General features: G+C 32.6%; 1 protein-coding gene across 10 annotated transcripts in view; it reads right to left on the minus strand.

Moving 5' to 3' along the window:
* Positions 1–2,922, minus strand: part of LOC107026400 — a 51,802-nt gene extending 48,880 nt beyond the window's left edge. For 5 of the 10 annotated variants that reach the window (XR_003580340.1, XR_003580333.1, XR_003580339.1 and 2 more), the window contains exons 1-7: positions 2,327–2,919; positions 2,199–2,253; positions 1,792–2,117; positions 1,563–1,645; positions 759–810; positions 603–650; positions 69–312 (exon numbers count right to left, since the gene is read on the minus strand). The gene's annotated coding sequence lies outside the window, so the exon portion shown is untranslated. Of the gene's footprint in view, positions 1–68; positions 313–602; positions 651–758; positions 811–1,562; positions 1,646–1,791; positions 2,118–2,198; positions 2,254–2,326 lie in introns of all 10 variants that reach the window. The other 5 variants (XR_003580334.1, XR_003580328.1, XR_003580327.1 and 2 more) reach the window with 3 other exon arrangements.
* Between the last annotated feature and the right edge of the window lie 3,356 nt (positions 2,923–6,278).

Here is a 6,278-nt window from a genome sequence, read left to right on the forward strand (position 1 = left end):
TGATAAGTTGCACATATTTTCTTTCATAGTTGATTATTAACACAAAAAAGCACGCGAGGAGAAATTACCTGGCATGAGCACATCATGAACAGTTTAAAAGATGTTATTTCCTGCTACCTTTCTTGAAAGACTCACTTGTGGCAAAGAACTTCTTGTCTTGGTAAAATGGAGGAGCTGAATGACTTCTTCTACTCTTCTTCTTCCTTACAAGCTCATCTGTTTTACCTCGATTTCCAGCGTCAATCCATTTATGCGAGTCCCCATCCACACTAGAGGAGCATAGCTTGTGGTAGCAACTAATTTCAAGATTCTCTTCACCAAGAGAAAGCATGTGTCAAATCATCTCAATCATAATAGAATCAAGAAGGACCTGAACTATAAACATCCCATGGATCAAGTCCCCTATACTGGCCATACCAGTTTGCCCAATTACAAGTAAAACCGCAAATCAAAAAATAAAAACACCCGTAGAAAGATACTAACAAACACAAACCGTCAAACAACCTATCAGTTGAGGAATGCATGCAACCCTATAGACTACGACAACCATTCCAAGTTACGACCATAATCGTTGTCAGTCCAACATTTTGCAAAATGATTACCATATCATTCTCTCCTCAGCATCTATCCATCTCGTGAGACACCAGATCCTTCAAAAAAAGTACCAACTTCAGGTAATGAAGCAAAATAATAAATTGAGCAGAATTTTACACATATCAAAATGCATTTAGATCGACGTCAAAGAAACTAATAGATACCATTGTCATCCACCTTAACAATTCAGGTCCCAATGTCTATAGCAACAGATACCTGGTTGAAAATAGAAACTGGGTTAAAGTTCAACTTAGGAGTACACAAATTATAAGAATAACAAACATAAAAAGAGCAGTCCAACAAGGGAGTAAATCTCATGGAGAAAACAAAGTGCTGTTATAAGAATATTCATTTGTTAATAAAATGCCTTGATACTAGAATTAAGCATCATACTAAGAGGAGAAAAAGTATAACAATTTTCATATAAAGCATATCCCTTGTAAATCAGAGGTAGCAAAAATAGAAACACAAGAATCCATTGAAGAGCCTCACTGATCAGTGCCTTTGGTGCAAATAGTCCAAGATATCAAAACTGCATTAAAGCATGACTTGCCATATTCTCAGCAGCCCACATCTATTGATCCTCTAAACATTAACAAAATCAGAAAACATAAAAATCGCCCACTCTCTTACATGACACAATTTACAACTTATAAGAAACAATTGAAATCAGAAAGTATAGAGCATGTTCGTTTAAAAGATGAAAATAAGTCTAGACCATGTAAAAGAAAATGACCACTGAAGGTGTTCTGTCCAATTGAGTGTCTTCATTCAAAATACTACAAATCATTTCTTATAATTAAACTACTTATTTTTTAAGAATTGTGCCAGTGGGGCCTTCAACAAGAAAAACTCCACATTTTCCCATTCAATGGCTTCATAATTCAGTTATAATTAAACCAAAAATAACACCGCAAGTATCTATCATGATTCATGACTTCATAATTCAATTATATAAAAAGGTTCACCTCCATGTGACTATCACTTTTATCTTTGCCAGTGAAAGAAAGGCCAGCATCTTTTCAAATTGCTGCACCATATCAGGATCCACCTACGTAGCACAGGATAAGTTTTTAGCATACATCCCTTACTAAAGAAATCACATCCTATGGTCTACATATAATTATTAAACCAGTCCACCTAGATGTGCAATAGTTACACCACATTTCCAAATTTAAAGGAAAAAAAGTGGTGAACCTCATATATATGACGGTGCCTCTCATCTGCAAAGCTCCGATTGCCAAATCTGAGAAAAGATATAATTAAGCCCGTTGGTAATATCAATGGAAAAAATTCTCCAGAATGGCTTCACAAACTTATCAACAAGCATGCCCAATGTATGCAAAAGCAATCTATTAAGAATTTCAAGAAACCAGAGAGAAAAGGCAAAGAACCATATCATTTTAAAAAATACTTGGTCAGAAATCAAAAAGTCAATAAACAAAGTGTAGAAAAGACGACTTATCACATCTCTTTATCCATCAATTTGGGGCTGCATAGGTTCACTGCGTAAACACCAAGACCTGACAGTTATCCTGAAAGTTAGAATGCACCAACACTTACATTCAATTTGTTAAGTTAACTCAGATGAATTCCAAACCCACTAGACAACAGCGGCAAGCCAAAGGAGAAGCACATGTGCAAAGCAGGTCATCCTCACTGCATGCAAAGGAACAAAATCTAAGGAACTAGACAGGAAATCCTTAAGTTAGATGGTGTATTGAAAACGAACCTTTCAATATCAACAATTTTGAAGGAGACACTGCGATGCGTAAGGGAGATTCTTAGCAGAGACTCTTTCGGAGAATGCAAGACCCTACTTGGACTTCAAGATTATATATGCAGACCAAAAGATCAATCAGATCAGAATACAGTTTAGAAGTAAAGTATGTAAAGCAATATCTTTTACTTGTTTGATTTTGAGAAAACTAGAAGAACTTGGAATGCATTTGCTTCCTTTGAACTTCTAAGTTGTAAAATACATCACGAACAATTACTGCAAAAAGAGAAACCCTAGAAATTTCCTTTATTAGCAGGCAGCAGTTAACTCAATTATCAAGTAGGCTTATACAAAATCACCTGCTATACCAACATCTTGTCTATAATCATCAATTCCAAGGTACAAAACACTTGCCATCCGGTTAACAATTGCCAGATAAGACTTCAAGGACCAGGTTAGTAGTTCTATACCTATCCTAGTGTCAACTACTTACTATAACTCAAAAGAATTTTACCTTTAAAACCTTACAATATCTATTAGGCCTCCCATGAAATTTGGTAACAATTCCAGAAAAGAAATATCAGAAATAGAGCTCAGAACCAACTATTAACCACAAGATATTCTTGAAAAACACATCAAAATAGCTTCATCAGATTAACACAATCAGTATCAGTGGTGCCAACAATGAGAGTTAAATACTGCACATAATCTCTGCCGATTATGTTGATTGCATATCTACCATCGAACAAAAATGAACAAGTGACATGTTTTTCTTTTTTTGTGGCGATTAGTCAAACCAATCCTAATGTCAACTACTTACTATAACTCAAAAGAATTTTACCTTCAAAACCTTACAATATCTATTAGGCCTCCGATGAGATTTGGTAACAATTCCAGCAAAGAAATATGTAGATATGGTACAACAAACTAGCGGCAGGTGATGACCAGCACTTTTAACAAATAGCATGTCATTGGAGTAAATAGCTTCCTATCCAGATCTAGCTGAATATCTACAGAATTACACAATGTAATCAATTGAAACAAAATTCAGTAATCCTAAAAGTGCAACAGTTCTCAAGTTTGATCTAGTCCACTGTCTGCAGTCGAAAACTAAGAGAAACCAGATGCAGTCCTCTGGTTACATGTGCTCCCACTTACTCCACTCATCAAAGTGATATAAGAATTTTGTCACTTCCTCAGAGCCTATTCTAGCTTTTCCTTTATCCCCTCATTCTAATTAATGGTATTTCGTAAAACTTTTGAAACATTAGCATACGTGTTAAATGTTCAAATGAATTTTATTACACCAAAGAATAGAAAAGATACTAACTCAGTAACTCCAAGATACTAACTCAGTAACTCCAACCTGAAGGAGGTAAGTTGATTCAACCTTCTGACAGAAAGGATACATAAAAAAGTACTCATTCAAAATACTACAAATCAAAGTTAGGCTTCAATTTTCCATTTTTTAGAAATAATCAAAAGTCAAAAAGTCTAGACCATGTAAAGGAAAGGGGCGGTGAGGGGGTCTTAAGTCTACAATTGAGTGTCTTCATTCAAAATACTACAAATCACAAAATTACTTATAATCAAACCACTTTTTTTTTATATAGTTGCGCAGTGGGCATTCAAGAACAACTTCACGTCTTTTTTCAATTCCAATTTTCCAAGAGGAAGCAGGGGAAATTAGGGCAAAACAAATTCTTGAACATCCTTAACATGCATTGACAGGATGACAACATAACTTGCTTTTAAAAAAAGATTCTTGAATTTTCTTGAAAAAGCCAACAAATTCTTAAAATTTTCTTATAAGTTTCTTGAATTCCAACATGCAAAATCGAGTTCTTTGGAAGAATATCAGGATTATGAGTAGAGTACCAATAGATAGATAGATCAATTGATTTAGGGTTAGGGTTTTGATCGGACATCATCACTTGAACCATCAAGAACACCAACAAGTTCAATGAACTTCTCTTAAAAATTAAACGCAAAATGGAGTTGTTGAATTCAAATATGCAGAATGCCCATGAATCATGATAGATTTCCCGATAGCCGCCGGTAGCGTAAAAGTTCCGGCGGTCGAAGTATTGAGTTCTAAAATGGACACTAGGTTCTCCGTTTTATAGTTTTAGAACCAGATAATACACGCGGCAGAAAAATAGAACGCGGAAAAATAACTACTTAATAAAAAATATATTACATTTTTGTAAACTATTTTATTCTCGAAATTATTTTTTATATTTTTTTGTAATAGGAAGAAATTATTCAATGTGAAATCTATTCTCTCCCTTTCATATTAAGTTAATATTTTTATTTTTTAAATTAATTTAATTATTTAATTTTTAAGATTATTTTAGATAGTTGTTTCAATTTTACTATTCAATAATTAATATTGAAATTAGTGATTAATTAATATTTAGTTATTTTAATCATAAATTTGAATAATTGATACAATTTACTTCTCCTTTTTCTTAAGAAGAGAAATTTAAGCTTCTTTCTAACCGGAAAAAAAAATAATTTTACTTTTATTTTAAAGCAATTTTAAAATTTTTATGAAATATTTAATTTTTCAAACAAAAATATTTTTTTCTATAAAAAAAAAACACATTAAATCTCCCAACAACAATGTCAAAGGCAAAGAGGCTCTTGGCCCAACCCAATTTTATTTTTGTTTTCATTTTTCTGCAAATAAACTTCAAAAAATAAATAAAAATCTTGTCCAATCAAAGTGTGTAGTAATTTGTTTATTGTCCTAAGTGTTTAGATAATCAAAAAGATATTAATGATGTTATTTCAAATTTCTATAAGTGTGTGAAGTCGATTATAAGAAACAATAGTCAAAAAAAGAAAGTAAAAAAATATACACATACCAAATATTAGCCTAAGTCAAGTAGAATCCATAATGATGAGTGTGAAAAACACGGCCAAAGATAATCACAAAATTACATGCAATACTTTGCAAATGAACTAAAACGTTCATATTTTTTTTAAGCATTTCTGCATCAGTATAATGTTATGATTTTTTTTTATTTGTTGGAAAAATGCGGATAATACAAAAATATATATGGTAAAAGTAATGGAAATAAAATGGAAAAAAAATGACACCAAAAATTTTACGTGGAAACTCTTTTAAATAAGGGAAAAACCACGGGCCAAAGGAGCAACTGATTACTATAATAAGGAATTTTACACGGTGTAGTAATTAATACAATAATCAAACTAATTATTATACACTCAAAAGGAACAATACTCTTTTGGTTTCCACCTTGCTAAAATATCGCTCATCACTCTATTTTTCTTCACAGACTATTTTTCTAGTATAGTCTATGGAATACCTCACTTTGCTCTCAAAATGGTTTTTTTTCTCTAACTTGGTGTGTTCTACAAATGAGCAAGAATGCTCTATTTATAGAAGGAGAAATCATGTCTATGTCACTAATGACATAGGCAAATATAGCAAAGTCAAAAAAAGGGTTGTAAATCTTATCAATTTGTCAACCATCAAATCATTTATTTTCAACTCGAATTAGTATTTCTTTTTAACAATTACTTGTAGTAACTGAATAGCAAAAATTGACAAAAAAATGGAATGGACTCAACAATATTGAGGTGTGAGGATAACGTAGACTTTAGCTCTTGAGAAGCTCCAATTCCCCTGTTATAAATAAATGAAATCATGCAAAGAAATTTCTCAGACAAAGAATTCTGAAAAATCGGTCTGAACAGATTTCATTAGCTAAAAAAGTGTGGTGTATGTCTTTTTGATATCAGCTACTGAAAAACTACATTCAACAATTGGGAGTAGGACAAATAGCCGCCCCTCTATCTAAGTTTCAGTAATGTGTATTGAATAATGAGTCTCTCCCAACTATACAAACTACAAAGGTTAGTTAGTTCTTTACAAAATTGTGTTAAGGAAAAGCATCAGAAGCTACTCAAGCGAGAAGTAAGATTAATGAACACA

The sequence above is a fragment of the Solanum pennellii genome, chromosome 1 (genome assembly GCF_001406875.1).
Source record: "Solanum pennellii chromosome 1, SPENNV200".
In the NCBI taxonomy this organism is placed as follows: Eukaryota; Viridiplantae; Streptophyta; class Magnoliopsida; order Solanales; family Solanaceae; genus Solanum; species Solanum pennellii.